The following is a 7,141-nucleotide window of genomic DNA, read 5'->3' as shown; positions in this document are numbered from 1 at the left end:
TTGCCCGGATGTGCCGGTCGTGTATCACTCCGCGAGCGCCGCAGACGCGATCGTCCTCTGTGTCGTCTGCTTCCCAGACTTCGGAAACATGTTTTAAAACATCGCTCGTGTCATAAAAGACAACGAGCTCGAACTCGGAGGTGAAGGAACCTCCGAGTTCGAGCTCGGAGCACGTGATCGAAGGAAAAGGAACCCGATACTCTGTCTCTCTAAGCAGAGCTTATGCAGCTGCTCGAGTCCTAGCTAATACCTGTGTGAACATACAAGGTAGCATTAAACACTTTGTTGCTTGTCCATATATCTCATTGAACCATCTAACAAACTAGAAGACCAAAGAGAGCACTACGCAGTCAGTAACTGAAACACAAACTACCCAATGTTTTTTGTTTGTTTGTTTGTTTTTAATAAAAAAATATTAGTTTTTGTGGTTTTTGGCAGGCCCCACCTGAGGGCTGAGGATTAATTTCGACCACCTGGGCACCCTTTGACGTGCAACCGACATCTAGGTTACACGGCGCCTTGTCCACAATAATCCGTCGCCGGAATGCAGGCAGTACCTCGGCCGGGCTTCGAACCCGCCACCTGAGGACCCGTAAACTATCGATGAAACACCCTAATATGCTTGCGTACGTGCGTACGCATATATAGCGACGCCGCTCGCTGGTTGGAACGCCGTAATGAGAAAATATGGGCAGACGAATGACTACGACGTCGCTATACGACACACGAGTGGCCTTTTTACAGCTTGACAAGCCTCGTGAAAGGTACGTAAAAGAAGGCAAGCGAGGAGCATATTCTGCTTTTCCGTCAAGTTCCGGTCATGAATGGACTCCAAATTAGGTGCCTTTTCAGAAACACTACCTTCCGCAATGGGTGCACCTGTTCAAAAAAAGCAAGTAACAAGCTCCTTTAAGTTCGTCTGAACGGTGTCACTTGGAGGAACATACAACGGAAAAAAGAACTAGTACTCTTTTAACCATTAAAGCGGTAGAAAGCCGGTTTTGAATGCTTGTTTTTCCATAACTTTTTTAAAGAAATAATTGAAAACGTTTTTGTGTTGCCACCTTTTGCCTCCGAGCAAGGCTGTACGTTGGGTTCTTGCGGTTTCCATGGTCCAGACGTAGCAGCATGCGGCTGGTGAAGGTAATCGAAGAATAGCCACATACATTCATTCTATAGCCATATTGTATATCTCTCGAAATCACAAAGCGGGTCATCCAATCATTTCAGTCAAGGTAAGCCTGTTGTTTCACAGCGTGCGGTTGATTCCTCCTTGCGGATAAACGTCCCAAGCGTGACTTAGTCCTGCTGACAAACAAGCGGGTACATACTTGTTTTCCAACTGGCAAAGTAGAAGTGCCTCATCTTTGCGGGATTGCTCTGATAACAGGCCTGCGCGATTGGTTGATGCAACCAGTTAGATAAGGCAAATTATCAGGGTTTGATAAATTTAGGTGTTTTAGCATATTAAACATAAATAGCGCGAGACAAGGACACACTCTTTGTGCCCACGTCCTTGTCTGCCCTTCGCTCTATTCATGTTTAAATGTATGATTGAAATCAAGTTTAAATCATGTTTAAATGTATGATTGAGAGCAAGACGTCTGCTCCTTGCGCCGGGGTTGCGGTGACATCAGAATGACGCCGAGCTGTCATTGGCTGATCGAAAAATAGTGAGTGGGCCCCGAGGCACCCAAAATTGAGAATTGCCCGCTTTTTTTTTCGATCAACCAATCAGAACTTGGCGTCTTTCTGACGTCACAGCTATTTCTGCGCAATAAGCAGACGACTTGCTCTCCGCATAGTCGCTGCAAACTTAAGAAACGCAAGGTGTGGCATTCCTCGAGAATCCTATCGTCGCGGGGCAGCCAGTGAGGCAGCCGAATTAGCCGTTAAGAACGCCGATAAGCGTCAACATAATAATACACTCCCGGCGCTTCTTAAGCTATCGGTCACTGTAGTTAACCTCTATTAATGAGCCTACTCTCGGTTAGGCCAGTGAGACTAATAAATCCTGTGAAAAATATTGAAAAAAAAAACTTGATCAATTTTTGTAATGTTTTGTTATAGTTTTTTTTTTTTTTTTTTTTTTCTGAACAAATTCAGAACTATTCGAACGGCATACGCTATACCTTACTGCATTTTTATGATAAAGTGGTCGACTACGCTTAACTGAGGGAAATGAAAGCAACCCGTTTTGTTAGCGCTTTTCCTGGGTACAAATTCAGGACTCCTTGAACTCATTGCCACGCGGCATTCGAAGCACGGATCTCGGGTGACTCGCGTTCGAATCTGTATGCAGACTGTCTCTTGTATGACGTATAAGCGGTGTGATTCCCAGCAAAAATGTTCGCAATCGTCATTTTCTAGGTACGAAACAGACCTTGGCTATGAAACGTGGCATCTTCGGAAAGTGTGCAGCAGTTGTAGCCCTACTTGTTTTCGTGGCATCGGTCCATCTCGTGGTGTACAAGGGCCTGAACGTGAGCATTAGTTGGTCCAAACCTGCGGAGACTTCACCGGTTGCCTTCGAGACACAGCTACAGTTTAAATCAAAGTGAGCATTTTTTTCTCGGAATTCGTGTTTTGAATTAGTGCCCTTTTTAAAAGTTTATCGAGCAACATTGGTGGTCGCCGTTTCTTTGGTCTTATTTGTCTTAGGAGATATCTCGACTGTGCTCGGAACATTTCGTGAATGGAGCGCGCACCGCACTGCTGTACCGTCGATGAACATGGGGTACGCTCGCAAGGTGCGTGCAAGTTTTCTCCTTATAATTACTGTTTCAGCTTGTAACTTTTTGTAATGGAATTCATTTTAATATCGATATCTTGAAGTGTTGAAAATGACTCGATTTTATTATCTACAACTCTTAGCTGAAGGCTGATTTCCGCCGCCGGGTGTGGCTGGAAATTGTCAAAAAGTTCTATCGCTCTGCCTGAATCGCGATCTCCTGCGCGATACCAGAGAGCTGTGAACTTATGTTGACCATCATAACGTGACTAGATTCTTCTTATTTTCATAATTAGTACATAATGTAGCTGGAAAGAAACCTTCAAATTCTGTTGCTGAAACTTGAAACATGCTCATGCATCGGTGTTTATAAACGTTTCATCTGAGGATCCCGCGCCGACGAGTGTGTCTATCCTCGAGAACTAAAAACAGCAAAGTCGAGTTAGGCCTATTGCCACGGAGCGAGTCGATCAATGATTCAACGATTTGAAATCGATGCATGAGCACGTCTCAAATTTCAGCAACAGAAATTGAAGGTTTCTTTCTTGCTACATTATATACTGATTTTGAAAATAAGAAGAATCTAGTCGCGTTGGGACGGTCAACATAGGTTCACGGCTCTCTGGTATCGCGAAAAAGATCGCTATTCAGGAAAACTGATAGAACTAACTTTTCGACAATTTTCAACCACGCCCGGCTGACAAAATCGAGTCATTTTCAACACTTCAAAAAATCGACATTAAAATAATTTCAGTTACAAAAAGTTACAAGCTGAAACAGCAATTATCACGAGAAAACTTCCAAGCACCTTGCGAGCGTACCCCGTGTTCATCGACGGTATACAGCATTAAGTGCGGCATCGCCTTGCCGCACTTACCGCGTAAGCTACGTAGGTCCTCGGACAGTATATTCGACGCTTTCTGTCGTTATTCGCGCACCCTATAACCGAGCAACGGTGTCCCAATGACCGGGAGACTGTCGCCACTCAAGTTTCTAAGTTTGGGAGTTTAAAACAGAGAAGAAAGCGCGAACGAAGTTCGGGCAGTGCAGACACCTAACATCGGTGAAGCCTCTCATCCGGGACTTTCACTCTTCTAACGCTCTAGGAAGAGGGAAAGCGCCGGTAGCCCCTTTCCTCTCTTCTCTCTCGCTCTCAAAATGGCGCTACCAGCGCACGTGCCCTAATAATGGCCGACTCGAATAATTGGCGCAGCAGCTACCAGAATGCGCTCACTTTTGAAAAAACGGGGTCGACAACTCTGGTCTCAAGAAACCGTCGCCTCGTCGGGCGTGCACTGCGACATTCCTTGGGGTCTCAGTGTTTCCAGCATTAGTTTTTATTCGAATTGCAGTGTGTTTCTTGGGGGGTTTATTGTTCACGCAGATGCGGCATAAAAAAAAAAAGGGGGGGGGGGGGGGGGGTTGTCGTGGATTACGTTCAAGAAAATAGGACACGTGCATGGAATTCCTCAGCCTTCGGGGACACGCGCTTGACTGGAACATTTGGTATCGATAAGAAAAGGGAGCGAGAGATAAGGGGTGCCATCCACGAAGGAAGAAGCAGCTCCACTCATACTTCAGCGTGGGTGGTGCTCTGGGTCAACAGAAATTAAAGCTGCAAACTGAAATTACGCCCCATGAAGCCTTTTTTTTTTTGTATTAGTTTTTGTTATGGGTTTTTTGGTTTCCCCCTGATTTCGATTAAACCGGCTCCGGGGCTATTTCTTTCGGGGCTTTTGGCTATGTACTGAATGCACAGAACCCTATAGTCATAAACTAGTGCCTTAAAAGTCGATCTTCTCTGACAAGTATTGGCCTCCGCCTGTCTTTTGATTGCAGGTATGGAGAATCCGGTACACCGCTCCCACCCACAGCCGGAAAGAGGTACGCCAAGTTCTCAAATCGGGTTCTAAGGTGTTTGATTTCCTCACATGAGATCAGACGCGTGCAATATCAAAGTGCAGCGTCTCATTTTGTTGAATTTAAGTTTCGGTAGGTTCTCTCATAGTGCTGTCAAGATCAGTGACCGTATGCACGGTCCGGCATGATCAGTTTTCTACAGGGATAATCAAGTTATAGAGTGCGAACAAAAATATTAATTTAATTATTCTTTAATATAAGTAAAACAAATCCATTTTTGTGGTACCGTACTAATTCACCACGAAAGTATATTTAGCCGTAAATTTCTTTATGACAATAAAAAACGAAAAGCGCGTTTCAGGCAAAACTTTCAGAAAAGGTAATGTTTTTCTTATGGAACAATATGAAATAATATAAACATATCAAGTAAAAGGAGAAAAAAAAAATATCACGGCGTTAAGGAATTTTATAAGCTAGTTAAAACACACAATGAGTGGGAAAAAAATCGGACTCATTTTCTATCTCTTTCCTTCTTAGCAAGTTCTCTTTAAATGAATGCTGCCTTGAGTCCACAGCAATTGATTTTCTCTGTGACCTGGAAACGATTGAACTCTCAATTGTGATTCTTTACAAACTTGTGATTACTATTTAAATTTTTTGACAGAGGTCAGGCTCACCTTTCATGATTTCACAGAACAGATGCGCTAGCTGCGCCTTTGTCGCAAACTTAATCGGGATTACACAAAAATCAAATGTCTTGTCAATAATCCAAATAATCCATTCGGCAGGCACAACAGTCTGTTGCAACGGAAGAATGCGAAAAGAAGTCTTTCTGCATTTAATGCTAATGAGATATTATCGGTAATTATTGCAATTTTATGATGCATAAGAAAAAAAGCACAATAACGTTTAAAAAAAAAAAAAATCTCGCCACCGGGTGGACTCGAACCACCAACCTTTCGGTTAACAGCCGAACGCGCTAACCGATTGCGCCACGGAGGCGGACTTGTCGGGTCAGCATAAAAGCGGAAGGAAAGCAAAGCAATCTCGCGTGGCGGGCGAGGTCTCGTTTCGTTGTGACTTCAGATACCAAAGAAACGTTATGGAGACCGGTTAATGGAGGTGCACGAACCCAGAACGTAGTCGTGCTTGCACCAAATGGCATACGTTTGCTCGAAGCTAAAGGGTCTTTTCGATGAATATCCTGTTAAATAGCGCGACGTTTTTGCTCACGCTTGAGACCTGCATTACAAGAAACGTATTTCAGCAGGGTACAGCCTCCAGCGACCTATAGGGGGCGCCACCACCAAACAAACATGGCGGCTGAGTCTAGGTCGCGGCGGCTCGGCCGGGCCGCCTGAACAGATGGCGCGTTCAATTTAACAGATTTTCTTTTGTTTAATGCCCAATTTTATAGGTATTGGAACTGAGACGGCTAAGTGTAGCCGGTGCAGATAAACTTGCAAAGCATAGTTTTGTTTTGCCGGTGTTTTTTTGTTCTTTTCGTGTCAAACTTCCGTTTCGGAGATTTCGTTCAAAACCGAAACTATGGGCTCCGGAGTGACGGTAATATGCTAATCAGTTTTGATCATCTTAAGAAAGCGGCGATGACAATACCGGGTGAAACAAGGAGACGGTAGGCTCTTTAAATCGACCGGAAAATTCGGTTTCTTAACCTATCGCGCTACGACTTTGTGCAGCGTTGCCCACAGATGGTGCATTTTTTTCGTAAAATTTGCAAAGAGCGAACTTACCTGAGGAAAAAGTAAAGAAAGAAAAAGGCTTAGCTCCTATGGAAACGCAGCGACGCCACCGGTCTGCAATCAACACGGCGCCGTTTCGCACGGTAGACAAGAGATGGCGCAAGCGGTCGCGACGCCAACTGCCGCCAACGAACGAGCAGACGACGCCGAGAACTGGCGTTTTAGCAGACAAGGAACTGCAGTTGCATGTTGTTACCGCGCTTGTTTTTGTTTCTGCAACTGTCGCCGTTTGCGGAACGCGCGCCACTTTTGATTCGAAAAGATCGTCTGCTAAAAACGCTGGCTCTCGGCGCCGTATGCTCATTCGTTGGCGGCGTTCGTTGCGCCATCTCTTGTCTACCGTGCAAAACGGCGCCGTGTTGATTGCAGACCGGTGGCGTCGCTGCGTTTCCGTAGGAGCTAAGCCTTTTTCTTTCTTTACTTTTTCCTCAGGTAAGTTCGCTCTTTGCAAATTTTACAAAAAAAATGCACCATCTGTGGGCGACGTTGCACAAAGTCGTAGCGCGATAGGTTAAGAAACCGAATTTTCCGGTCGATTTAAAGAGCCTACCGTCTCCTTGTTTCACCCGGTAGAATTGTTCCACAGAGAGTAACTTTTCAGCTAACTCGCATGCCTCGACCATGCGACTTCTCTGTCCGCGAAATCGAGCTTTTGTGCGTATCCGCGTTTACGAAACAGCTCCAGTCGTCTGCTCGGCCAACAACACAGGCTGCAGGAAAATTACGAAAATTAAGCAACCGCTTCTTGAGCCAAGGACCATGTTAACCCGCCGGCGCCCCACTAAGC

The 7,141-nt window shown here is 45.1% G+C and overlaps 1 non-coding gene across 1 annotated transcript; it reads right to left on the bottom strand.

Moving 5' to 3' along the window:
• Positions 1 to 5,519: 5,519 nt before the first annotated feature.
• Trnan-guu lies at positions 5,520 to 5,593 on the bottom strand. The gene has a single exon. It is a non-coding gene; the product is annotated as a tRNA-Asn (tRNA).
• Positions 5,594 to 7,141: the final 1,548 nt, after the last annotated feature.

Source organism: Ixodes scapularis, unplaced genomic scaffold, assembly GCF_016920785.2.
Source record: "Ixodes scapularis isolate PalLabHiFi unplaced genomic scaffold, ASM1692078v2 PGA_scaffold4__175_contigs__length_147842914, whole genome shotgun sequence".
In the NCBI taxonomy this organism is placed as follows: Eukaryota; Metazoa; Arthropoda; class Arachnida; order Ixodida; family Ixodidae; genus Ixodes; species Ixodes scapularis.
Note: the sequence above shows the minus strand (reverse complement) of the source record. Positions and strands in the feature narration are given on the sequence as shown.